At 38.4% G+C, this 27,151-nt stretch overlaps 1 pseudogene across 1 annotated transcript in view; it reads right to left on the minus strand.

Annotated features, from left to right (window-relative positions):
* The window catches only part of LOC308658558 (limb region 1 protein homolog), a 138,267-nt pseudogene that overhangs the window by 96,667 nt on the left and 14,449 nt on the right, over positions 1-27,151 (minus strand). The window contains exons 2-3 of the transcript XR_014024302.1: positions 9,168-9,240; positions 7,312-7,351 (exon numbers count right to left, since the gene is read on the minus strand). The product of XR_014024302.1 is annotated as a limb region 1 protein homolog (transcript). The remainder of the gene's footprint in view (positions 1-7,311; positions 7,352-9,167; positions 9,241-27,151) is intronic.

Here is a 27,151-nt window from a genome sequence, read left to right on the forward strand (position 1 = left end):
GGAAAACCTGCTGTGTTTGGTAAATTGATGTAAAAAAACCTCAAATGTGGACCATGTGTTACATACCAACATATAATTCAGATAAAACACATGAGAAATGCTACAAACTGGTTCTGCTGAGTAGACAGCACATGTCCTGAGAAAAACACTCTAGACAAAGTCTTCATCTTAGGGTGGATGGCAGCTCTAGTGGTAATACCAGCAAACCTCTCTAGGAAAATGAGGATGTTAGCCCAGCTGCCATCATTCCTACCAGGGCCAAAGCTAAGATCAAATCCAAATTCTCCAGGACTGGCTCTCCTTGTGTGCTTTTCAGGATGCCTTTACCAGGACACACTTCAGCATACACTTAGACTTCCCTACCCACCTTATTCCCTATACATCAAACTGCATTGTTAGCATCCACACCTGCACCCTCCTTAAAGTACACTCCACATACCCACATGGCAAGTCATGCACAAATTTCAAAACAGACTTCACATGTCATCTGCCCTGAGAATCATTCCTTAGCTTCTACCATCTTGCTCCTCTCCAGAAAATTAGCTCCTCTCCCCTCTTGACTCCTGTAATACTCTCATCATACACCTGGCAATAAAGGCCAACACAGTTTTCAAATCAAAAACTATAACCAGTGATCTAACAAAAGGAGTCAGCTTCTGGGACAAACAAATTATTTAAAGTCAAAGAAAACCCACAATTCCTGAACAATTGATCATCACAACTATAATGCTTGATCTTTCATAAAAAACTATTAGAGCCTTTTAATTGTTGTGATTGGCCCTAAAGATAACAAAAATATTTTTTAAAAATCACTGCTGCTGCCACTGAATATAGCTGAATAAAAAAGTTATTCATAAAAGGTTCATGTGACAGAGTTAAAGCTGGCAGAGAGCTGGTCCTTAAAAGAAGGCCCCAAGTTGAAAAAGCACCATAGAACACTGTGCTTTAGATCACACTACTTATGTAATTAAAGAAGAGAGGCCTTTCAGAATTGAAGAAATTTCAGAAATGTCCTTCTGAAATGCAGCAGAATAAAAAAATTACATCTTTAGAGTAATACGTCTTTTGTGATAGTGGAGGGGATAAGACCAGTGTTTTCCCAAGTATCTAACATTTGTTACTATCTCCTTGATCCGATGAGAAAGGCAGAATCTCCCCTCCTCTCCAAAATGTGGTGAGGACCAACACTGAGATGTTGAATATAATGGGGGTAAAGACAGCTGGTCGTCCACAGACCACATCTTGTGCAGTGATTATGAATTAAGACAATAAGACCACTTCAACTTAGTTGAACACTCCACAAAACTTTCATATACTTTCAGTTGGCAAACAAGAGCCAGAACCTTGACTCTTGGATCTCTAATCCCCCGTTCTTGACCACATCTTCAAATCTTCAAGCTCTTTCCAAGCTTTCTGACATGGTCCTGCAGTGCCTCATTCCTGGAAAATGACAATCTTCTCTTTCAGAATGGGAACAGAAGGGTAAACTCCTTCCATACTGTTACTGTTTGGATATGAGGTATCACCCAATAGCTCCTGTATTAATGCAAGAATGTGAAATGACTGGATTGCAAGAACTGTGATCTGACCAGTCCAACCCAGTTTAAAGGGGTGATAACTGTAGGCAGGTGGGGCATGGCTGGATGAAGTGGGTCACAGGGGTCTTCCCTGGCAGGAAGCATTGTCCCTGCAGCCCCTTTTCTCCCTCTCCCCTTTCCCCACTTCTCCCTAGTTACTTGCTGCCTTGAGGGCAGCAGCTTCTCTCTGCCATGTCCTTCCCCCCGCGATGTTCTGCCTTACCTTGGGCCCAGAACATGCCCATCTATGGACTAAGACTTCTGTAACCAAAAAACTTACCCTCCTCTAAATTGTTCCCATCACGTATTTTAGCCACAACAACACAAAAGCTGACTAAAACACTTACCATTTGGGAGCTCTCCACACTGCTGTCTCCACAGGCCTCCTGCCTCACCAGCTGGACATCTTTAACCTTCCATGTCACCTTCTCTAGCTCCTAATCCTCAGAATAGAAAAGTCCTACGGGATTTCTGATCTTTCAAAAAGCTTCTTGAGAAGGACATACAAGTTACATCTTTACTTCTACATCAGTTTTTTTCTTAACACATTGCAGTAGGATTTCCACTCCTCACCACATGTTAGTCAGCTTTTCATTACTGTGACCAAAATACCAGACAAGAACAACTTAGGGGAAAGATCTACTTTGGCTCATTGTTACAGATACGTCAGTCCACCACGGCAAACTCAATTGCCCTGGGCCCTAGGTGACGGCACATCATGGTAGAAGGACAAAATAGAGAAGAGCTGTTTCCTTTAAGGCAGCTAGAAGCAGACAGAGTGAGCCAGAGAAAAGAAGGAGCCAGGGACAGATAGAGTCCCCTGGGGCATGTCCCCAGCGACTCATTTCCTCCAAATGTACCCAACCTGACCTGACAAGAATTTTGACCACCTCCCATAGTCCACTCAAATTATTTATCCATCAAATGGAGTAACCCACTGATAAGGTTACAGCCCTCATTATCCACTCACTTCCCCAAAGCCCCACCTCTGGACATTGCTGCTGTAGAAATCAAGTCTTCAATACACGAGCTGCCGGTGGACATTCCATATCTAAACCCTAACCCCACAGTAGTGAAAAAGTTCTCCTCATGATCAAATTTATCAGATACATTTAAGTTGCAATCTGAACCTGACCTTGCATGATATTTCAAGTTGAGGAGCACTATTTCCATCCTAAGTCTTTGTCTAGCTAATCAGTAAATATATGCTGCATGAATTAGGCTCCCTCATCCCTCACTCTACATCAGTGGTTCTTTAACCAGTGATTGTCAGAATAATCATGTTATTCTGAGCAGCAGTACTATCAGCACCACAGAAGGAGTACCCAGCTCTAGCATCAGGACCCCCAAGGAGTAATGAGAAGCATCATCTGGACCACCATGAGGCTTTTTTAAACACATATCCCAGGGTATCTGACTCAGTGAGTTTTTTGGTAACACTCATTCACCAGAAAGATATACATGTTTAAAGTTCTGTGCTAGGACTGTTCTAGGCATGTTACAACAACGAACAAAACAACCATTCTTGCCCTCATGAGCTTAGAATCCAGTTGGGAAAGTCAGATAATAAACTATAAAAGAGTAAATGTGAAATTGTATAACATTAAAATCATAAATGCTACAGAAACATAATGCAAGGCACGGAGGACTAGAAACTGAAAGGAAGACAGACGAGTTTCAGTATTAAGTATGGCCGTCAGTGTAGGCTTCACTGAAAAGCAAAGATTTAGATGGATGTGGTAGGGCACACCTGTAATTCCAGCAGCTCAGGAGGCTGAGGCAGAAGGGTTTTAAGTTCAAAGCCAATCTCATCTATTTAGCAAGGCCTCAAGCCAAGTTAACAAGATTCTATCACAAAATAAAAAAAATAAATAGACTTGGGATGGGGCTCAGTGGTAAAGTACCCCTGGATTCAATTCCTGTTGAAAGAAAAGGAAAGAAAAGGCAGGCTGGATGTCGGAAATTTAGGGGGAAGGTAAGGCAAAGCAAAACAAAATGGAAGGGGTTGAAAGCTCAGTGGGGCAGCTGACAACAAAAGCACTCTGGGAAGACAAAACAGGTCTGAAAGCCCTAAGCCAGGCGTGGCCAGCCTTTTAAGGAAAGCACAAGATATGGCTGCCTTTCAGCAATGAGAAGGGCAAGAGGGCCATGGAGGAATGTCTTGGGCCAGGTGAGCACTTTGGCTCGCACTCTGAGTGGGCAGGAGTGGCTACTCCAGAACTCTGAGCAGAAGGGGGCATGATCTGGCTAATGTTCTGACCAGAAGCAAGGACAGAAGAAGGAGACTCACTTGAAAGCTCCTGAAGCAGATATGGCAGCAATAAAGACAGTAAGATGGGCAGTGTGGTCCTGAAGACAGAACAGATAGATGCCTAATATGGAGAGGAGGACAGGGAGAGGCATCAGGGTGACTCTGGGGCTTTGGGCCTGAACTGAAAGGGTGAAGCTGACAGTACCTCAGATGCAGAAGGCTACAAAGCACAGAAGGCTGAAGGGGAAATGAGGATTCCGTTGTGGATACATGGAGTTTGACAGGACTATCACAGAAGTGTCCACGCTTCTTTCGATAGCTATGAGTAGCTGGGAATTGCTGCCTGCCCTTCTACCAACACTGTTGTCTAGATCACTGGTCAAAGTGGTGTCCGCCAGGGTTCTCCACCATAAAATTACTCTTTCCTTTAATTAGTATTCTGAGTAAGGTTAGTTCTTCTTGTCGAAACTTTTGATTTAATTCACTTACTGATTTCTGTATGGACTCAAAACCATTCTACTATACTCAATGGATTAGGATCCATTACAATGATTGACGCTGTTGCTTGAATTGCCTTTAACTTGGTATGAGAACCCTGAAGGATTCTGCCTCCTTCAACATATGCCCATCACTCTCTGGATACTTGCTTGATTCTTTACAATAAGATGTATAAAATTAGGGGCTGGGATTGTGGCCTAGCACATGAAAGGCCCTGGGTTCGATCCTCAGCACCACATAAATTAATAAATTAATTAATTAAAGGTATTATGTCCAACTACAACTAAAAAATAAATATTAAAAAAAAAGATGTACAAAATTAGCCTGGGCCTTTCCTGACCCCAGCCTGCAACCCAACCTCTCTCCAAAAGCACTGTTTTGCTCAGCAGGCGCTGTCTCTGGGCATGCTGGAAATGCTCACTGATGCTGGGAAAGGCACTTCCAGGCGCCTCAGAGGGCAGACAGAGCTGAGCAGTGCAGCATGTGCTGAGCACACACATGTGCACACAAAGACCCATATTTATTTCTATATTTACTTCTAAACTCTCTAGATGCTGGAAACCATGAAATTACGCTGATACCTCCAATTCCAAGGCAACAACTTGGTAATTTGTTTCCATTTTTTCCTTTTCCTCTGATTGTTCTTGGTTCGTCCCATTATCTTTACAGAATCAGGCTTTGCCATCACAAATAACCAATCTCCTATCACACTATCCCCAACCTGTACAGACAAGCACTCTCCTATTTATGGAGCTCCCCACTCTAGACTGTCTGCCATGTAGACACCCTCCTTCCCCCTTGAATCATTCCACCACCCCAGCCAGACTCCCACAAGCACAGACACCATCCTCAGCCTGTAGGGACCCCCTTCTCAGAAGCTCTCTTTACCTATGCAGCTGACCTCACCGGCCAGGCTCCAACACACACACACACACACACACACACACACACACACACACACATGCCAGACTTCCCTCCAGCACAGACATCCTCCTTGTCCTGCCCAGGCTCACAGCCAGCAAAAGCAGTATCACCTATTTTTTTAATTTTTTTGCTTGATAGTTGGATCAACTATTAATTCAAATCAAATTAAATACCTAGTTGAGAAGAGTTCTCAAAAATGCACTGAGTTACAAAGGGCAGAGGAAGTTAATTTAGGATTTTGAGTACACAGAAACAGAGCATGGAATAAAGGCATATCAGGAATAGAAGAGAAACCAAAGGTGGCCTCTAAAAGGGTCAAAAAAGCCAATAAGAGGCTTAGTCAGCCGTGGAAAGCCCTCTCACGTGGACAGAATGGTGTCACCCTCACCTGTGCTCAACACCATGTCTCAACTCCTTTTTTGTCCTAGTTAAGGTACCTTTCTTCTCTACCTTGCTCACAACTGCTTTCAGGGAGAGGAGGGAAGGCAAGGGAAAAGGGAGACGAGATGGGAAAAGGGGAGTGACATTGATCCCACCTGCTACACCACAAGCAACCTTTTTTGTTGTTGTTGTTTTGCCGATGTTATTTAATTCACATCCTACAAAGGAGATGAAAGCCCTCCTTTACAAATAGAGAAAGCCAATCTTTGCTTCTCCATCTCTTCTGGATGCAAGTTAATTTTGGGTGCAAACTATGAATGCATACCAGCCTCACTCTCTGGTTTTCGTTTTCACTCTTATCACCAATGCAGGGGAAGGGAGTTGACCAGACAACACTCATCCTCTCCGGTGACTCTCTCCAGGCTTCCCCCTCCTAACTCTGTTGTAACTGCAAACCCATCTACCTTTAGGAACAGGATACAGCACAAATCTCGACACAGAAACTACTTAGTGGGAAAGCTTACTTATCATGCTGTGCAGCTGCCCCGCTGGAGCAGAGGAAGGAAGTACAGCCTGCTAGTGGACAGTTTCACAAGAAAACAGGACACAGTTGCAACCTCATTAAACACACTTTTACAGATAAAGGGCAAAGTGATATGCTCTGTTAAGTTTATAAATTATTAATTTTGAAGTGCATTTAAGTACATTTACCACCAAAGTTGTGCAGACTAAATGATGAAGAGAAAGGCCCATACTTCACTTACCCTTCACACCTAGAGGATTTCACATGGAGGAAGATCTGCCCTTTACTCAGTCTGTGATTCATGACTGTTTTTTACGTGTGTGATTCATGACTGTTTGTACACGTGTATCAATGTATTGGAAGCACAGGTAATCTCTTTCCCTCTTCCCCTTTTCTTGCCCTCTCACCTCTCCCCTTATCAAAGATGCATAATCTGATAGTAGTCATGAAGAGACATCAGACAAAACCAAATAAGTGACCAGTACTCTTCAAAAGCATCAAGATCAGGAAACCTGAGGAAATGCTGGCCAGGATTGTTATCTGAGGAAGACTAAAGGGACAAGATGACTAAATGCAATGTGTGGTTCTGAAATGGCTCTTTTTGCTATGATGAACAATCAGGGCCCACCTCCCTATCATAGAAGGTGCCCACTCCTCTAACCTGAAAACATCTGTTCCCTGTTTCAAGATAGTCACAGTCTTTCCCAAAGACAATTCAAACAGCTGGGGTTTTCTTTCTTAAACCCAGCAGTTTCTCCAAACTTAAGTCCATTTTCTCATTAAACCTTGTGAAGATAAAATCTGGCATCTCCTTAAATAAGCAAATTTTAAAACTGCCTACATGTATTTGCTTAAATGTGTTTTTCAAAGGTAGGATTAATATTGAGAAAGGTGGGCTGGGGTTGTGACTCGGTGGTAGAATGCTTGCCTAGCACTTATAAGGCACTAGGTTTGATCCTCAGCACCCCACAAAAATGAATAAATAAATGAAGGTATTGCGTCCATCTACAACTAAAAAGAATTTTTAAAATATATTGATAAAGGTGTTATAATACGTCAGGTAATTTTTTCTCTGTATTTTTGTCCAAAAATCAGAATTATTTTCAGAATTTGACTTCAGAAATAGAAACAGAATAACTGAATCTTAGAATACATACGAAGTCCTGTTGACTATGGCATCTTCATCTTCTTGTTCATCTGCAAAAATGTTTAAAGTATTAATATCCTTTTTCAACAAAATGTTTCACTAATTTACTTAAAAATGTAACAAAAACATAAACTTGAAAAAGCAATTACTAAATAGAAATAAAGACTTTCAAAGAGCATTGTGTTTATTTCATCAAAGATCCAAATTTAATTCAGGCAGAATGGCATACAATTAGAGACGGCAGTGGTATTTTTTAAAATCCTGATTGCATATGTAAATTTAAATTTCCCAAATATTTTCTCTTCAAGAAAATAAAAGTTAGTAGAACCTGAGGGCCAGTATGAAACGTACTGTCAAAGAATATTAAGTGAAATAGCTAATGAATTAAATTTTCTGGCTGATAACAGTACACTAAAGTTTTCACTATAAAATTAAAACTTATAATCTTAGAACTCGTCAAATTTTCTATAATTTGAGTTTGTCATTAATAATGGCAATGAGATTCTCATTGAGAATGAGACCATCCTAAACTAATTTGGATACCACAGCCTTTTAAAATATCTTTTAAAACCTCAGTGTTGATGGTGTACTTGGGCCTTTCTGTTACTCCAGTGTCCATCCACTAATTCCAGGCTGCTCAAAACAGCTTTACAACCAAAAGGACCACAATGCAATAGTCACAGTTAGTTCATACACAAGCAATCAATCATCAAGTCTTGGGAGGAACTTCAATATACCCATGGCCACTTCAGTTCTATTCCCAACACCTGCTAAATCCAGGGTACCCTAAAAATTAAGTCTCTTAAATCTTCCTTTCTCAGTCTCTTAACTTTCCTTCTTATCACCCCTTATCTCCCCTAAAACAATGTATTTATGTTCACTCACTCACCCCCCCCCTCCTTCTGTGCCCATACCTATGAAATTATGCCAAAATATCTTTCAAAACAGCTAAGATACTATCTCAGATTTGCAGATCTTCAAAATCTTGACCAATTACAGAATCTAGGCATACTTCAGTATGTTCAGAGTCAAGTAACACTACTAAAGTAATACACAAGAGAAAGAGCTGTTTCCTTATGTCTCTCAAAAGTTTGACGGTTTTTAGATTGATAATATCAAAGAATCCTTAAAACAAGGAATCGTGCTATTAGCCCAGCATCACAGGCTGAAAGTATTATGATTCCCAGAAAACAACTAAGATTTGTCAGAAAGCAGCAAGGCAGTTGCTTAGGTATTTGTGAAATTCTAACCTAAAAGTCTGTGAATTTAATTAGCACAAAGTTCACTAGAGGAGGCGGGGGGTACTGGGGCTGTAGCTCAATAGTACAGCACTTGCCTAGCATGCAAGAGGCCCTGGGTTCAATCCCCAATATCACAACAACAAAGAAAAGATATTGTGGTCCCACTAGCTAGGTAAGGATAATATAAAGTACTAAAAGGATAGTAGATAACTGAATGCCAATAGTATTATGGAGACTATCAATTCTAGAGTACTTCAGAGAAAAAAAAAGATATTCTAGTAGCTGGAAAAGGATAGGTGGGACTGAATTGACTATTCAAAGTCAGAGCCAGTCACAAGGAACCAAATTGCCTCATAAACTCTGGAATTTCCCCAGATACTAAATAGCCCAGCACTATTCTTAGCTGGGCCTAAGAATTGTGATAAACAAGGACTCTGGTCTCCAAAGGTGATCCTAACAGTAATCAAATTCCCTGGAAGGTGCTCCAGTTCAACAGGCACTGTTTACTTCAACCATGGGCATATTCAATACATTACCACACTAACAAGTACCCAAAGAGCCCATGTACCACACTGAAACCAGGAGGCACAATAATGAAAGCTTTAAAAAAAAGGTTTGTACTTGCCTGATTTTCTCTTGTACCTTGTGATGATGAAGTAGGAAACAATGTACAGAATGGCAAAAAGAAGAAAACATATCTGAAACAAAACAAATTTAACACATCATTTACATTTTTTTGCCTTTTTCTTAACTAATACAAGATACATCTTTTAGCATTTATAGGGAAAAGGATTTACATTATACAAAAGTAAAATTTTGGGGCTGGGATTGTGGCTCGTAGTAGAGTGCTTGCCTAACACGTGAGAGGCCCTGGGTTCGATCCTCAGCACCATATAAAGAAAGAACAAATAAAATCAAGTTTAAAAAAAAAAAGTAAAAATTTTAGACATTTTGCTAATATAAAGCTTTGTTAAAATACTAATTTATGTGACCTCATCAATTAATCCATTTAATACTATTCCAGGGAGTAAAAATCCCAGTGGAGAGTTTTCTTTTCATAACTTGATCAAATGTTTTTCAAAATCATATGGAGGTGTCAAGAACCAGACTATCACCAACAAGTCTAAGAAGCAAAGTCGATGAGAATCCACTACCTACTAAATATCAAAACACAGGGAAGCTTCAGTGACAAAGTGTGTGCTGGCAACAAGAATTCACAGATGAATGAAATAGATTCTATTATGTAAAAACTTAACATAAATGAGGCATCACAAATCAATGTGGGGAGTGGGGCGTAACTGTTCAATCCAGCAAAGCCAGCCACCAGGCTGCTTGGAGCCTGCCAGACAGGCTAGGTAGAGGCTCCAGGCACAGCTCATAGTGCAAAGGGGAGCCAAGGTGCGTCGGCCCATCCCCCCAAACACTCCCCACCAGCAAACTCATCCACACACACAGAGTGGATAAGCTCTGAAGCCCCATTCCACAACCTCAACCTCCAGTTTCCTGACCTGGCACAAAAAAATGAAAGTGGGACAGACTTGAATGACAGTTGGGACTCAAGAATTCACCAATATTGGGGGATAGGGATATAGCTCAGTTGGTAGAGTGCTTGCCTTGCATATAAAAGGCCCTGGGTTCAATCCCCAGCACCACACTCACAAAAAAGTATTGGCCAATAGCATTACTATGTTTGTGAACCCTAATTAGCATAAATTTCGACCAATAGCATAAGTACATTTCTAAACCCTAATTAACATAAATTTGGACCAATAGAAGAATTAGGAACTGATGGTGAGTGCCTAGGGCCCACTGCTGTAACATTGGAAGGCATGGCCCAGCACTGAGAGCTGCAACACTTCCTGGCTGCAGAGACCTGCACCTGAGGCAGACCTCATCCAAAAAAACTCCGTCTCACCTGCTAGTGGAAGAAGAAAATTTGAGTTTCATCTCAAAACTCTGGTTTCATTATGATCAATGACACCATCTAGAAAATTACACCTCAAAAATGAAGACTATAAACCACGTGTCAGAGTTCTCCAAATACATATGGAACACTGACAGATTACAATATGGACCTTGAACAAATGAGAGCATTCACGAGCACCTGCACAGTCCGAGGACCTATTTGGAACACCAGCTACTTAGGGAACATTGACAGAGACACCACCTCCTCCTAGTAATCCTCAGAATACAGGACATGTGTCATAAGGAAAACCAGTTGTTGGTAAAGAAATGTAAACAGAGGGGTCTTCTAGGAAGGAACTGGGGATAAGGGGGAAATGTTCTACAATGTAACAGAAGTCAGAGTAGGGCTTAAAGAAGAATGGGAAGAAGAGTAACTGAGCAGAGAAAAAGTAAATTATATGGTTAAAGCCAGTGCGATGAGTTGATATTTGACAGTTGATATAAAAAGAATTGATATTTCTGAGAGGCTGACTAAAATTCCTTCAATCAACAGAAATTTATTGTGTGTTCACTATATGTCAAGTATTCATTTAAGAACTGGGGACACAGCAGTGAACAAAGCTGATGCCCTCATGAAGCTCACAATCCAGTGGGAGAAATAACAAAGTAAATGACAAAGAGTTAAATTGCAGTGTGTCAGATGACAATCCGTATAGACTTGGGGGAACAGACAGTGCCAGCAGCAGTGGGAGCATGCCTCACCAAGAAGGTGACATGTGAGGAGAGAGTTGTGAGAGAAGACACGGTAAGTCATGCAGACACCCAGGGGGAAGTGAGTGAGGCAGAGAAAACAGCAATGCCAAGGGTCTCCGGCACCAGTGGCTCCTGTGTGTTCAAACAATGAGGGGAGAGAACTAAGAGATGAGGTCAGAGAGTAATGGAGGCCCAGTTCGCACAGACCTTTGTAGGAATTTCTGCTTCCTAGACATGGTAACTACTGTGTTGGTCCTGAACCTGAATGACATGGGAATCTACAGTAAGATTCTCAGCAGAGAGTTGATGTGATGAGATGTACATAATGTAGACGTAGATGCTCTAGTTGTTACATAGAAAATAAGCGAGAATGGGCTGGGGATGTGGCTCAAGCGGTAGCGCGCTCTCCTGGCATGCGTGCGGCCCGGGTTCGATCCTCAGCACCACATACCAACAAAGATGTTGTGTCCGCCGAGAACTAAAAAATAAATATTAAAAATTCTCTCTCTCTCTCTCTCTCTCTCGTCTCTCTTTAAAAAAAAAAAAAAAAGAAAATAAGCGAGAAGAGGGTGAGGACAGAAGCAAGAGACCACACAAGAATTTGCCACAGAAATCCAAAAGCAAAGTCACTTAGACCTATACAGTGGAGGCGTTAAGAAGCGATCAAGTCCTAGGTATGTTCTGAAAGCAGACCTGGAAGGACTTGCAGGAACGAACACAAGGTTCTTAGCCTGAGAAACTGGAAAAACTGAGTCAGGAAAGATCACAAGAGGAGTTCTGGGGTGAAACAAGCACTTCTAAATCTAAAATACATATATTCACTCAAGTAAAAAGGCTGAATGAGCAGTTGGATATAAAAATATAATAATCTGTACTGTGCAGGGGAAGGAACCAGGCTAGAAACTTAAAAAAAATCAGCAGATGGTATTTCAAGTCCTGAGACTAGATAAGATTTCCAACCTAGGAAAAGAAGTCTGGAAACAGAGCCCCTGGAGCTCTCAAACATTTAGGAGGAATCTGCAAAAGCTGACAGAAAAGCATGGGGGGTAGAGGGGTCAACAGGACTAGGCACTGAAAGAGCCACATGAAGGAAAAGGGAATTATCAACAACAGTGTCAAATGTTGCTGACCCACCAAGTAAGATGAGGACTGAGGATTGACAACTGGGTTTAGCACCATGGAGGCTACTGGCAACCTTGACAAGAGTTGTTTTTCTATAGTAATGGAGGCCAACCCTGGACTGGAGTGGGTTCAGAGGAGTTAGAAATGGCAAGGCAAGTAGATAGTTCTTTCAGAGAGTCATTAGGAAGGAAGAAACAGATGTGAAGGGGAATGTGCAGTCAAGAGGCATTTTACAAAAGATATAGAAGGTGGAATGAATATGCCAGTAGAGAAAAACAACATCAATGTCAGAGAAGGTGTTCAGAATGATCATAATTAAACTGATATGCAAGATAAAGAATGAAGTAAGTTGTGAAGTCAGAGAGAAAATACATGAAGTGAAAGATCAAAGAGAGATTCTGAAACAAGCAGAAATCCTTGAGAGGATTTCTGATTTATTGACAGAGTCAATAAACCAAATTTAAAATTCAATGGCAAGCATCACCAGCAAACTAGACCACTTGGAAAATAGAGTTTCAGGCAATAAAGACAAAATATATAATCTTGAAAATAAAGTTGGCCATGGAGAAAAATTGTTAAGAGATCATGAACAGAACTTCCAAGTAAGTAATGCTCCATGTAGGTATAATATGTCAAAATATACTCTACTGTCATGTATATCTAAACAGAACAAATAAAAAGAAAAGAACTTCCAAGAAATTTGGGGTAACATGAAACAACCTATTGGGATAATGAAGGCTCAGAGATACAAACCAAAGGAATGCACAATCTTTTCAATGAAACAGTATCAGGAAATTTCCCAAATCTTAAGAATGAAATGAAAAATCAAATACAGGAAGCTTATAGGACCCCAAATACACAAAACTGCAACAGACCCACATAAGGCAAATTATTATGAAAATGCCTAACATACAGAATAAGAATAGAATTTTAAAGGCTGCCAGAGAAACTGGGTGTGGTGGCGCATACCTGAAATCCCAGTGTCTCAGGAGGTTGAGGCAGGAGTTCAAAGCAAGCCTTAGCAACGTAACGAGACACTTAGCAACTCAGCAACACCCTGTCTCTAAATAAAATACAAAAAAAGGACTGCAGATGTAGCTCACTGGTTAAGTGACCCTGGGTTTAATTGCCAGTACCCCCCCCCCAAAAAAAATAAATAGATTGATAAATAAATGGCAGCTGGAGAAAAATGACAGGTCACATTTAGAGGGAAACCAGTCTGGATCTCAGTTGATTTCTCAACACAGACCCTCAAAGCTAGGAGGTCTTGGAATAATATATACAAAGCTCTGAAAGAAAATGGATGCCAGCCAGGAATACTACACCCTGCAGGATTAAGCTTCAGAACTGATGATGAAATAAAAACCTTCCACAATAAATGAAAGTTAAAAGAATTCACAACTAGAAAGCCTACACTATAAAACATACTCAATAAAATATCCCATGAAGAAGAAATGAAAAAGAAAATTGAAAATCAGGAAAGGGAAGAACACTAGAGTAGTCAATGAAAAGAGAAAATAATTCAAATTAAAACTAGAAACAAATCAAAATGACAGTGAATAAAAATCATTTCTCAATAATAACACTGAATGTAAATGGCCTAAACTCATCAATACAGTGGCGCACACCTATAATCCCAGCAGTTTGGGAGGCTGAGGCAGGAGAATCGCAAGTTCAAAGCCAGCCTCAGCAAAAGTGAGTGCTAAGCAATATAGTGAGACCCTGTGTCTAAATAAAATATAAAAATAGGGCTGGGGATATGGCTCAGTGGTTGAGTGCCTCCGAGTTCAATCCCCAGTACCAAAAAAAAAAAAAAAAATAGACTGGCCGGGCACAATGGGACACACCTGTAATCCCAGCAGCTTAGGAGGATGAAATAGGAGGATTGTGCATTCAAAGCAGTCTCAGCAAAAGTGAGGTGCTGAGCAACTCAGTGAGACCCTGTCTCTAAATAAAATACAAAACAGTGGTTGAGTGCCCCTGAGTTCAATCCTTGATACAAAAAAAAAAAAAAAAAACAGACTGGCAGATTGGATTAAAAAACAAGACCCAATAATATGCTGTCTTCAAGAGATTCACCTCATAGGCACATCCATAGACTAAAGGTAAAAAGATTAAAAAAAAAAAAAAGCATATCATTCACATTGATCTCATAAACAAGCAGGGGTTTCCATCCTCATATCAGATAAAGTGAACTTCAAGCCAAAGTTAATCAGAAGGGACAAAGAAGGTCATTTTATACTGCTTAAGCAAATTATATATCAGCAAGACATAGCAATCATAAATATTTATGCCTAAACAGTTGAGTACATGCATACATATATCAAATAAACCCTCTCAATTTTAAGATTCAAGTAGATCACAACAAAATAATAGTGGGTGAATTTTACATACCCCTCTCATCACTGGATAGATCATCCAAATAAAAACTATATAAAGAAGCTATAAAACTAAAAAATACAATTAATAATTTAGACTTAACAGACATATATAGAATATTTCATTCTTCAATGACTGAATACAGCAGCACATGGATCCTTATCTAAAATAGACCATATCTTAGGCCACAAAACAACTCTTTGCAAATACAAAATAACAGATAATACCTTGTATTCTATCTGATCATAATGGAACAAAATTAGAAAATCAATGATAAAATAAAAAATAGAAGCCACTTTACCACCTTGAGACTAAGTTATATGATATTAAATGATCGATGGAGGTGCTGGGGCTGTAGCTCAGTGGCAGAGCACTTGCCTAGCATGTGTGAGGCACTGGGTTCAATCCTTAGCCCCACATAAAAATAAACAAATAAAATAAAGGTATGCTGTCCATGTAGAACTACAAAAAATTTTTTTAATGATAGAAAGAAATCAGGGATGAAATTAAAAAAAAAAAAAACTTCAGCAGTAAATGAGAATATCAACACAACATATCAAAATTTCTGGGACACTATGAAGGTGGTTCTAAGAAGAAAGTTCATTGCATTAAGTTCATTCATCAGAAGAATAGAAAGTCACCAAATAAATAACCTAACATTACATCTCAAAGCCCTAGAAAAAGAAGAACAAATCAACACCAAAAGCAACAGAAGACAAGAAATAATTAAAATTAGAGCCAAAATCAATGAAATTTTTTAAAATTTTCAAAAAAAAATCAACAGAACAAAATACTGGATCTTTGAAAAATAAATAAAACAGATAAACCCTTAGCCAAGCTAACAAAGAGAAAAAACTCAAATTACTAAAATTCATCATAAAAAAGGAATATCACCATAGACACTACTGAAATACAAGACGAAAATCAAAAAATATTTTGAAAATTTATACTTCAATAAAATAGAACATCTTGAAGATATCAACAAATTTCTAAAGTCATATGACCTACCCAAACTGAGGACATGCCTCAACATTGTAAAAGCTATCCATGCTAAACCCAAGGCCAACATGATTCTAAATGGAGAAAAACTGAAAGCATTCCCTCTAAAAAAATGGGACAAGACAGGGATGCCCTCTTTCATCACTTCTATTCAACACAGTTCTTTAATCTCTAGACCTAGCAATTGGGCAAAAGAAATAAATTAAAGGGATACAAATTGGAAAAGAGCTCAAAGTATCCCTATTTGCCAACCACATGATTTCTGTATGTAAAAGACCCAAAAAACTCCACCAGAAAATTTCTAGAACTCATAGATAAATTCAGCAAAGTAGCAGAATACACAATTAACATCCATAAATCAACTGCATTCCTGTACACCAATGATGAATCAACTGAAAGAGAAATTAGAAAAATTATTCCATTCACAATCACCACAAAAAATAAAAAAAATAACTTGGCAATCAATCTAACAAAATAGGTGAAAGACCTCTACAATGAAAACTACAGAATACTAAAGAAAGAATTGAAGACGACCTTAGAAAATGGAAAGATCTCCCATGTTCTTGGATAGGCAGAATTAACATTGTCAAAATGGCCATACTTACCAAAAGTACTACACATATTTAATGCAATTCCTATTACAATTCCACTGACATTCTTCATGAAAATAGAAAAGGTAGTCATGAGATTCATTTGGAAAAAGTAAGAGGCCCAGATAGCCAAAGCAATCCTTAGAAGAAAAGCGAAGCAAGAGGCATCACACACCAGACCTTAATTTATACTACAGAGCTACAGTAACAAAAACAGCATGGTACTGGCACCAAAACTGGCATAAAGACTAGTGGAATAAAAGACACAGAGACGAACCCATATAAATACAGTTAGTTTCATATTAGACAAAGGCGCCAAAAACATACATTGAATAAAAGACAGCCTCTTCAACAAATGGTGCTGGAAAAATGTATATGTAGTAGAATGAAATGAGAATCCCATCTCTCACCCTACACAAAACTCAATTCAAAGTGGCTCAAGGACCAAGGCGTTACACTAGAGACCCTGCACCTACTAGAAGAAAATGTAGGCCCAAATCTCCATCATGTTAGCTTAGGAACCAACTTCCTCAACAAGACTCCTCAAATGCAAGAAGTAAAATCCAGAATCAATAAATGGGATGGAATCAAACTAAAAAGCTTCTTCACAGCAAAGCAAACAATCAAGAATTTTAAGAGAGAGCCTACAGAATGGGAGAAAATCTTTACTACATGCACCTCAGAGCATTAATCTCCAGGATATATTAAGAACTCAAAAAACTTAACACCAAAAACACAAATAACCCAATCACTAAGTGGGCAAAAGAACTGAACAGACATTTCACAGAAGAAATATAATCAACAAATATATATGGAAAAAAAATGTTCGACATCGCTAGCAATTAGAGAAATGCAAATTAAAACAACACTGAGATTCCATCTCACTCCAGTCAGAATGGCAATCATCAAGAATACAAGCAACAATAAATGTTGATGAGGATGTGGGGGAAAAGGTACACTGGTACATTGCTGATGGGACTGCAAATTGGTGCAACCACCATGGAAAGCAATATGGAGATTCCTGAGAAAACGTGGAATGGAACCACCATTTAACCCAGTCATCCCACTCCTAAGTTTATACCCAAAAGACTTAAAACCAGCACACTACAGTGACATAGCCTCATCAATGCTTATATCAGTTCAATTCACAATAGATAAGCTATGGAATCAACCTAGGTGCCCTTTAACAGATGAATGGATAAAGAAAATGTAGTATATATACACGATAGAATATTACTCAACCGTAAAGAAGGATGAAATCATGGCATTTGCTGGTAAATGGATGGACTTGGAGACTATCATGCTAAGTGAAATAAGCCATCCCCCAAACACCAAAGGCCAAATGTTCTCTCTGATATGCAGATGCTAGCACACAATAAGAAGGGAGTAGAAAAGTTTTGGAGTAGAAAAGTTCATTGGATTAGACAAAGGGGAATTAAGGGAAGGGACTGGGATGGGAATAGGAAAGGCAATAGAATGAGTCAGACATAACTTTCCTATGATCATATTCAGTACCAATAAACTCCACATCATGCACAACCACAAGAATGGGAGCCTAATTAGAATAAGTTATGCTCCATATATGTATGATGTCAAAATACACTCTGCTGCCATGTACCTGTACAAAGAATAAATAAATAAATAAAACTAATTTATGATTTTTTAAAAATTATCAGATATTAAGCCAAGGAATACAATGGTTGGATATTTTTTATTTCTCCCTTCCCCTCTCTCTCTCTCTCTCTCTCTCTCTCTCTCTGTCTCTCTCTCTCTCTCTCTATATATATATATATATATATATATATATATATATATATATATATCCAAATCTCTCTCTCCCCCCCTTCTCTCTCAGACAAAGCTGAATTATTTAAGAAAAAAATGTACAAAGCAAGACAAAGTACAGCACTTCAGGAAAAAATAGTATAACCCACAATGAAGAAAGAACCATCATAAATCATCCTATACCAAAAAACACAGCACCAAAACACTTTTAAAAACTGGACATAAAAAGATAAATAAAATATTATACTAGCTAAGAGACTGTGATTGATCATGAAAGAAATAAGCCTAAATCAAATAAATAATAATAAATGTGAATTTTAAAACATAATAATACTAGAGGGGAATCTCAATAAATATCTAAATACATAAATAACATTATACTTAATAATGAGAAACTCAAAGCTTTTCCGTTAAGACCAGGAACAGGGCAAGATGTCCATTCTCACCAACCTTTCTCAACATTATACTGATTTCTGTGTTGGTCACCGTTGTGTTGTTGTGACTAAGATACCTGAAAAGAATAAGTGAGAGAAGGGGACTTATTCTGGTTCACAGTTCCAAGGTGTGGTTCATGGCCAGCCCAGGCCACTGCTCTGTGCCCAAGGTGAGGCAGAACCTCACAGCAGAAGTGTATGGTCAAGAAGCAATGCCCCATTCATGGCAGCCAGGAAGCAGAGAGCAGAACAGGAAGGAGCCACAAGGAAGATGAACATTTCCAGGGTACACACCCCAGCGATCCACCTCCTCCAGCCACACCCCACTTGCCTACAGTCAGTCCAATCAAACTAGGATGAACCGATCAGATTGCAGCTCTCATATCTATTCATTTCACCTCTGAATATTCCTGCATTAACACAGGAGTTTTTGAGGGGCACCTCATATCCAAACCATAACATATGGAGAATACTAGTTAATGCAATAAGACCAGAAAGAAAATGAGAGATATATAGGATCTGAAGGAAGAGATAACACCTGTCTGTTCACAGATGAAAGAAAAAATCTGAACAAATCAACAAAAATAACTAGAACTAAGTAAGCAATTATAACAAAGCTGCAGGTCACAAGGTTAATATACTAAAGTCAATTGCTTTTCTACATACCAACAATGAATAAGTGGATTTTGAAAGTAAAAACACAATACCATTTACATTAACACTTCAAAAAAATACATAATACTCAAGTATAAATCGAACAATATTGCCACAGTCTTGGCTGGGCACAGAATCACGAGCCACCACACAGCTTTGTAGATTCAAACAGCAATTCTTTATTCCCGAACTCACACTGGCCTCCACACACGCTCTGGGGCAATCCCAGTTCTCCTGCCTCCCAAATCACCTACTCCCCGAGGCTTTTTTCCAAAATCCCCTTTGAATCTCAAGAGAACTCAACGGGAACAAGCAGCAGGAACACCCTAATCCCGGCAGCAATAATCTTCAACCTCCAACTTCCCTAAAACCCCTATTGTCTTCCACTGGGAACACCTTAAACTTGTCTTAAACCGGGAACGCCCTAAACCCAAGGAGCGGGATACTTCCTCAAACTGCAGGATATACCCTAATCCTGAATCCACCCTCGTCCTTGGGCAGGGTCACCTTTCTCAAACACACATGCAATGTCACAGCGAAATTCCAAGGCAAATCCATTTAACATGGGGTACGCTGGCAAGGAAATATCGATGCGTCATTTCTACCTGGCCATGGCCCTCAGCACAATATGTACAAAAACTACATAATACTAGAAAACTGAAGAAATCAAAAAATAATTTAATTAATGGAGAGATATCCTCTGTTCCCAGATAGACTCAATATTCTCAAATTTTCAGTTCTTTCCAACTTGATCTCCAGATTCAATGTAATCCCAACCAAAAATCTCAGCATATTACTTTGCAGATACTAATTCATCCTGAAACTTATATAAGGCAAAAAGATCCATAATAGTCAGCACAATATTAAAGAAAAAGAATGAAGTCAGAGAACTGGCATCATAAAGTTTCAAGACAGTCTACAAAGCTATAGAAATCAAAGCAGTATGGTATTGGTAAAGAATAGATAAATATGGGTCAATAGAACAGAGCTGAAATCTCAGATATATACTCACATAAATAATTCTTTGACAAAAGAGGAAAGGCAATACAATAAAGTACTGTTTTTTTCAACAAACAAGGCCAGAATAGAAATCCATGAGAAAAATATGAATATAGACTTATATACTTCACAAAAGTTAACTCAAAGTGGATCACACATCTGAATGTAAAACACAACAGCCCTAAAATACTGACAAGTACCCTACCCCACTACCAGGTAAACTGTGCCAGACTCACCTAAGCCCAATATGGTGCCCCAACACCACCGTATAGTCCTCAGAAACTGACAGCACCACACCTCACCTATGTGAGCCTGCCAAAGCAGCCCTTCCTGACACAACCCACAGAAACTCATGGCAAGTCCCACAGCCAAAGCCAGGTGCACCAGGCCCTGAGCCACTAGCAAACCTGCCCGTATAAGAACACCACTTACCTGAGCTAGGATTGCAGCTCAGTGATAGAACACTTACCTAGCATATAAAGGCCCTGGGTTCAAGTCTCAGCACCACAATAAGAAGAAAAATAGAAAGAAAGCCAGCTGGTGCGATCCTCTAATCGCCAATGTTGACTACAGCTGAAGAAGCTACAGGACAATTCACTGAAGCATCCACCCAAACCAAACCCAGCACAGCCTATCCAACTGGTCTCCATAAGAAAGTCTTTTTTTTTAAAGAGAGAGGGAGAGAGGGAGAGAGGGGGAGGGAGGGAGAGAGAGAGGGAGAGAGAGAGGGAGAGAGAGAGAGAGAGAGAGAGAGAGAGAGAGAGAGAGAGAGAGAATTTTAATATTTATTTTTTAGTTATCGGCGGACAGAACATCTTTGTTTTGTATGTGGTGCTGAGGATCGAACCCGGGCTGCATGCATGCCAGGCAAGCATGCTACTGCTTGAGCCACATCCCCAGCCCAAGAAAGTCTTAATAGAGAAAATTGATTCATTAGAAACAATGGAAGGACATGTGCATTTATTTATCAGTAATAAAGAAAAGGAAATCAAGAGAACACAGATGATTAATGAATGTAAATGGATTAAACTCCCCAATGAAAAGATACAGACTGGCTGAATGGATGAAAAGAAAAGAAAGAAGACCCAACAATATGCTGTCTACAAGAAGTTCACTTTACCAGTAACAACACATATAAACTGAAAGTGAAGAAATGGGAAATTACTATACAAACCTAAACCAAAAGCAAGTAAGAATAGTTATATCATACAAAATAGATTTAAGAAAAAAACTATCTCAAGAAACAAAGTGAAAGTAACAGTTGTAAATATAAATGCATCCAATGCTTGAAAACCAGAAACTGAAAACAAGAGATATTCTAGAAATTGTTCTAATACATAGAAATTAAACATATTCTCAAACAACCAATAGGTCTAAGAAGAAATCAAGACAAGAGATTAAAGTTTTTCTTAAACAAATGAAAAAGAAAACACAACATACCCAAATGTATGGAATACAGCAAAGGCAATACCAAACTTCACCAAAAGGTAAAATTTATATCAATACAGGCCTACATTAAGAAAATAGAAATTGCAGGCATGACAGTGCATAATTGTAATTCCAGCTACTCAGGAGGCTGAGGCAGGAGGACAAGTTCAAGGCCAGCCTCAGCAACAGAAAGAGACCCTATCTCAAAATAAAATAAAAATGGATAGGGAATAAGGCTGAGCAGTAGAGTAACTTTGGGTTCACTCCCCAGGACAACACCAAACAAAAAAATGATGATGAGGAGGAGGAGGAGGAGGAAGAGGAGGAGGAGGAGGAGGAGAAGGATATCAAGAACAAACTAACAATGCAACTCAAGAAATTAGAAAATAAACCAAACCCAAAATTAGCATAGGAAAAACAAAGAGCAGAGCAAAATTAAATGAAACGCAGGAAAACACACAAAGATCAAAGAAATGAACAACTTTATTTTTAAAGATAAACAAAATCAATAATGTTTAGCTACAATAAGCAAAAAAAGAGAAATAACTCAAAGACACAGATAAACATAATACTTTACAATTGATTCTGCAGAAATACATAGGATCATTAGGGACTATTATGAACAATGATATGCCAACAAATTTAAAAACCTACAAGAAATAGGTATATTTCTGGCAAAAATTACCAAAACTCAATGTTGAGGACACAGAAAGGCTAAAAAGATCAATACAAGTAAAAAACTGAATTGGTTAAAAAAAAAAAAAAGTCTTCCAACAAAGAAAAAGAAAAGCCCAGGACTAGATGGCTTCACTGAATGACTTACTCAAACCTTAGGAGGAAAAAAGTTACTTTTAAACTCTTCCAAATAACTGAAAGAGATGGAACCCCAACCTCATTCTATAAGGTCAACATTACCCTGATACAAAAATTAGACTAGGACACACCAAAGAAAACTACAAATCAATATATCCCTGATGAATATAGATGAAAAAGTTAATAAACTACTATCAAATTGAATCCAACAATATCAAAAATATTATATACCAAGATGGAGTGGATACAAGATGGCTCAGCATATGCATATCAACAAACACATCACATGAACAGACTGGGAAGTCAAAAACAATCCATGTGGTTATCTCAACAGATCCCCCCCCCAAAAAAATAAAATTCAATATTCCTTCATGATAAAAATCCCTCAGAAAACTGGGTATAGGAGGAATTTATATCAACACAATATAAGCGTTTTAAGACAAATCCAAAGCCAACATCATACTGAATGGGGGAAAGCAGAAATCATTTCCTCTAATATCAGGAACAAGACAAAGATGTCCACTTTCAAAACTCTTACTCAACATAGTATTGGTAGTCTTAGCCAAAGCAATAAAGCAAGAGAAAGAAGTCAAACAGAGGAGGAAAAGAGGAGATCATATTATCCCTGTTTGCAAGACAACATGATATTTTTAAATATAGAAAGACCAAAAATGAAATGTCAGAACTGATAAAGTCATTACATGAATGACCTCTTCAATGAGATTAGAAAGCACTAACGGAAAAAAATGAAGAAGATACATACAGGAAAAGTGGAAAGAACTATGTTTCTGGACTAGAAGAATTAATATCAATCACTGTCCATATTACCCACAGTAATCTATAGAGTCAATGCAATTCCTATCAAAATGCCAATGATACTCTTATCAGAATTTTTTTTTAAATCACAAAATTCACATGGAACCACAAAAGACCCTGAATAGCTAAAGCATTCCTGATCTGAGCAAAAAAGAACAAAGCTGGAGATAACGCAATACCTGATTTAACAACATACTAAAAAGCCACAGTATTCAAAACAGCATGGTACTGACATAAAAACAAACATATAAACTAATGAAACAGAGTAGAGAATCCAAAAATAAATCCATATATCTACAGTCAACTGATTTTCAACAAAGACAGCATGAACATACATTGGAGAAAGGAGAATCTCTTCAATAAACGGTGCTTGGAAAATTGGATATCCATGGACAGAATAAATAACCAGCCCCTACTCTCATCATATAAAAAAATAAATTCAAGCAGGGCGAGGTGGCACATACCTGTAATCCCAGCAGCTCGGGAGGCTGAGGTAGGAGGACTGCAAGTTCAAAGCCAATCTCATCAATTTAGCAAGTCCCTAAGTAACTCAGCAAGACCCTATCTCAAAATAAAATATAAAATGGGCTGGGGAGGCTGGGGTTGTAGCTCAAGGCACCTGTCAACCACATGTGAGGCACTGGGTTCCATCCTCAGCACCACATAAAAATAAAATAAGTAAAATAAAGGTATTGTGTCCATCTATAACATACATATATACATATACATACATACATACATACATACATACATACATATTTTTTAAAGGGCTGGGGATATGACTCAATGGTTGAGTGCCCCTGGGTTCAATCCCAGGTACCAAAAGTAAATAAATTTTTTAAAAAAATTAATAAATTCAAAATAGATCAAAAACTTAAATGTAAGATCAGAAACTATGAAACCACTAGGAGAAAATGTTTCAGGACTTTGGTCTGATTTTGGATATGACCCCAAAAGCACAGGTAACTAAAGCAAAAATTGACACATGGGATTACATCAAACTAAAAAGATCCACACTGCAAAGGAAACAATCAACAAAGTGTGTAGACTACCTACATAATAGAAGAAAACATCTGCAAATTATTCATCCAACAAGGCATTACTATTCAGTATATATAAAGAATTCAAACAACTCAACAGCAAAAAGAAATAAATAAATCTGATTTCAAAATGGGCAAATGACCTGAAGTCACTACTCAAAAGAATATATCAAAATGGCCAACAAACGTATTTTTTAAATACTCACTAATCATCACAGAAATGTGAACTAAAACCCAATGAGATGTTAGAATGGCTATTATCAAAAAGATATAAAATAACAAATGCTTGCAAGGATGCAGAGAAAGAGGGACTCTTGAATTCCACTAGGAATGTAGGTTAGTACAGCCACTATGGAAAACAGTATGGAGTTCCCTCAAAAAACTAGAAAAATAACTACCACATGATCCAGCAATATAGCCAAATATTTGCTATACACAAAGAAACTGAAATCCTGTCATATTTTAGAGACATCTGCACTCATAAGTTGTTGCAGCACCACGCCCAATAGCCCAGATACAGAATCAACTTAGGTGTCCGGGTTGGTGGCTGAATAGGTAAAGAAAATGTGGTATATACAGATGTTTATATGGTTCACACACAATGAAATACTACCCATTCAGCCATAAAAAGAATAAAATGTTGCCATCTGCAGCAACATGGATGGAACTAGAAGATATTAATCTAAGTAAGTTAGACACTGGAAAATGAGTACTACATGTTCTCATTTACATGCACTAGCTTAAAAACTGATGTCAAAGACATACAGAATATAATGGTGGTTCAGAGTGCGGAAAGGGTGTGGAGGAACATAGAGAGGATGGTTAACAGGTATAGGGGTGCAGCTGAACAGGAGGAATAACTTCTACTACTCCATGGCACAGGGATGGAAATTAATTAAGCCTTTCAAAATAGCTATGGAGAGGATTCTGAATGTTCTCAATAAAATGATAAATGCCTAATAATTATGCCAATTACCCTGATCATTACATATTATATATGTATGCTGAACTGTCCCAATGTACCCCATAATTAGGTATAATTACTACACGCCAATTAAAAGTAAGAACATATTTTTAGTCAGGCACCTGGCAAATTCTGTAATCCCAGCAACTAGGGAGGCTGAGGCAGGCAGATTCCAAGTTCAAGATTAGCATGGAGAATGAGACCCTGTCTCAAAATAAAAATAAAAATGGCTGGGGATGTAGCTCAGTGGTAAACAACTCCTGGGCTCAATCCCCAGGACCAAACAGAAAATGTATTTTTATAAACAAAAATAAATGAATGAATATAAAACACAAAACTATAAAACTCCTAGAAGATAACATAGGAAAGAATCTAGATGACACAGGTTTGGGGAGGACTTTTTAGACACAACACCAAAGGTTCATACTATGAAAGAAAAAAATTCTAAGTTGTACTTCATTAAAATACAAAATTTCTGCTGTGTGAACACACTGTCAAGAGAATGAAAAGACAAGCCATACAATGATAGAAAATATTTGCAAAGTAATACCTGATAAAGGATACTACCAAAAATATATGAAGATTTCCTAAAACTCAATAAAACAAATGACTCTTTTGGAAAATGAACCAAAGATCTAACCAATGAATACACAGAGACGCAAAAAAGCATACAAAAAGATACTCAACATCATGTGTTACCACCACACACCTACTAGAATGTCTAAAATCCAGAACACTGAGAACCCCAAATGCTGAAGAGGACGTGCAAAAAGAGATGTAAAATGGTACCACCACTTTGGAAGACAGTTTTGTGGTTTCCTATCAAGTTAAACACACTGTTACCTAACGATCCAACAATCACTCTCCCTGGTACTTAGCGAGAGGAGTTGAAAATCTATGTTCCAGAAAAATCTGTAAATTTTTAGATTTTATAGCAGCTTTATTCATGACTGTCAAGACTTGTATGCAACCAATAAGGTGCATCTATTCAAAGATGAATAGACAAAATGTGAAACAGTCATTTAAGACTATTATTTGGTCATAAAAAGAAAAAGGCTACCAAACGATGAAAAGTTATCAAGCAAGGAAAGGTAAAAGCATAAGAAGCCAACCTGAAACAGCTACATACTATACAATTCCAATTATACGACATTCTGGAAAAGGCAAAGGTATGAAAATAATAAAAACACCAGTATGAGCTAGAGGTTGAGGGGGGAAAGAAATGAATAGACAGAATACAGAAGACTGGTGAAACTGCTTTCTACCATACCATAATGGTATCACACATGTTATAAATTTTTTTCCAAACCCAGAAATGTACAACACCAAAGGTGAACACTAATCTATGCACTCTAAGTGATAATGATGTTAAATGCAGAATCATTGATTTTAACACATGCACCACTGGGTGGGGGATGTCAATAATGGGGGAGGCTATACATGTGTGAGGGCATAGAGTACATAAAAATCCCCATATCTTTTATTCAATTTTGCTGTGAACCTAAAAATTACTCCAAAAAAAGATATTTTTAAGTAGTAGTAAGGCTATTTGTTCTAATAGGTACATGCATTCACCAAACTCAAAGTCCTATACTCCTCACACCCGAACCAACCCCTTCACAACCACTAATCTGCCTTCTGTCTCTATGGATTTGCCTATTCCAGTTATTTCATATAAATGAAATCATGCTATGAATGACTTTTGTGTCTGGCTTCTTTCATGAAGTATATAATATTTTCAAGTTTCTACATACTGTAGCATGTATCAGTACTTCACTCCTCCAGATTACTTGAGAAAACACACTATTTGATTAAAAATATAGCTCAGCTGGAAGAGTGCTTGCCTCATATGCACAAGGCCCTGAGTTCAATCCCCGACACCACAAAAAAAAAGCCCACATTGGGTTTTTCTTGTAGCTGAATGCATT

Source organism: Spermophilus citellus (assembly GCF_964194105.1).
Source record: "Spermophilus citellus genome assembly, chromosome: 10".
Lineage (NCBI taxonomy): Eukaryota > Metazoa > Chordata > Mammalia > Rodentia > Sciuridae > Spermophilus > Spermophilus citellus.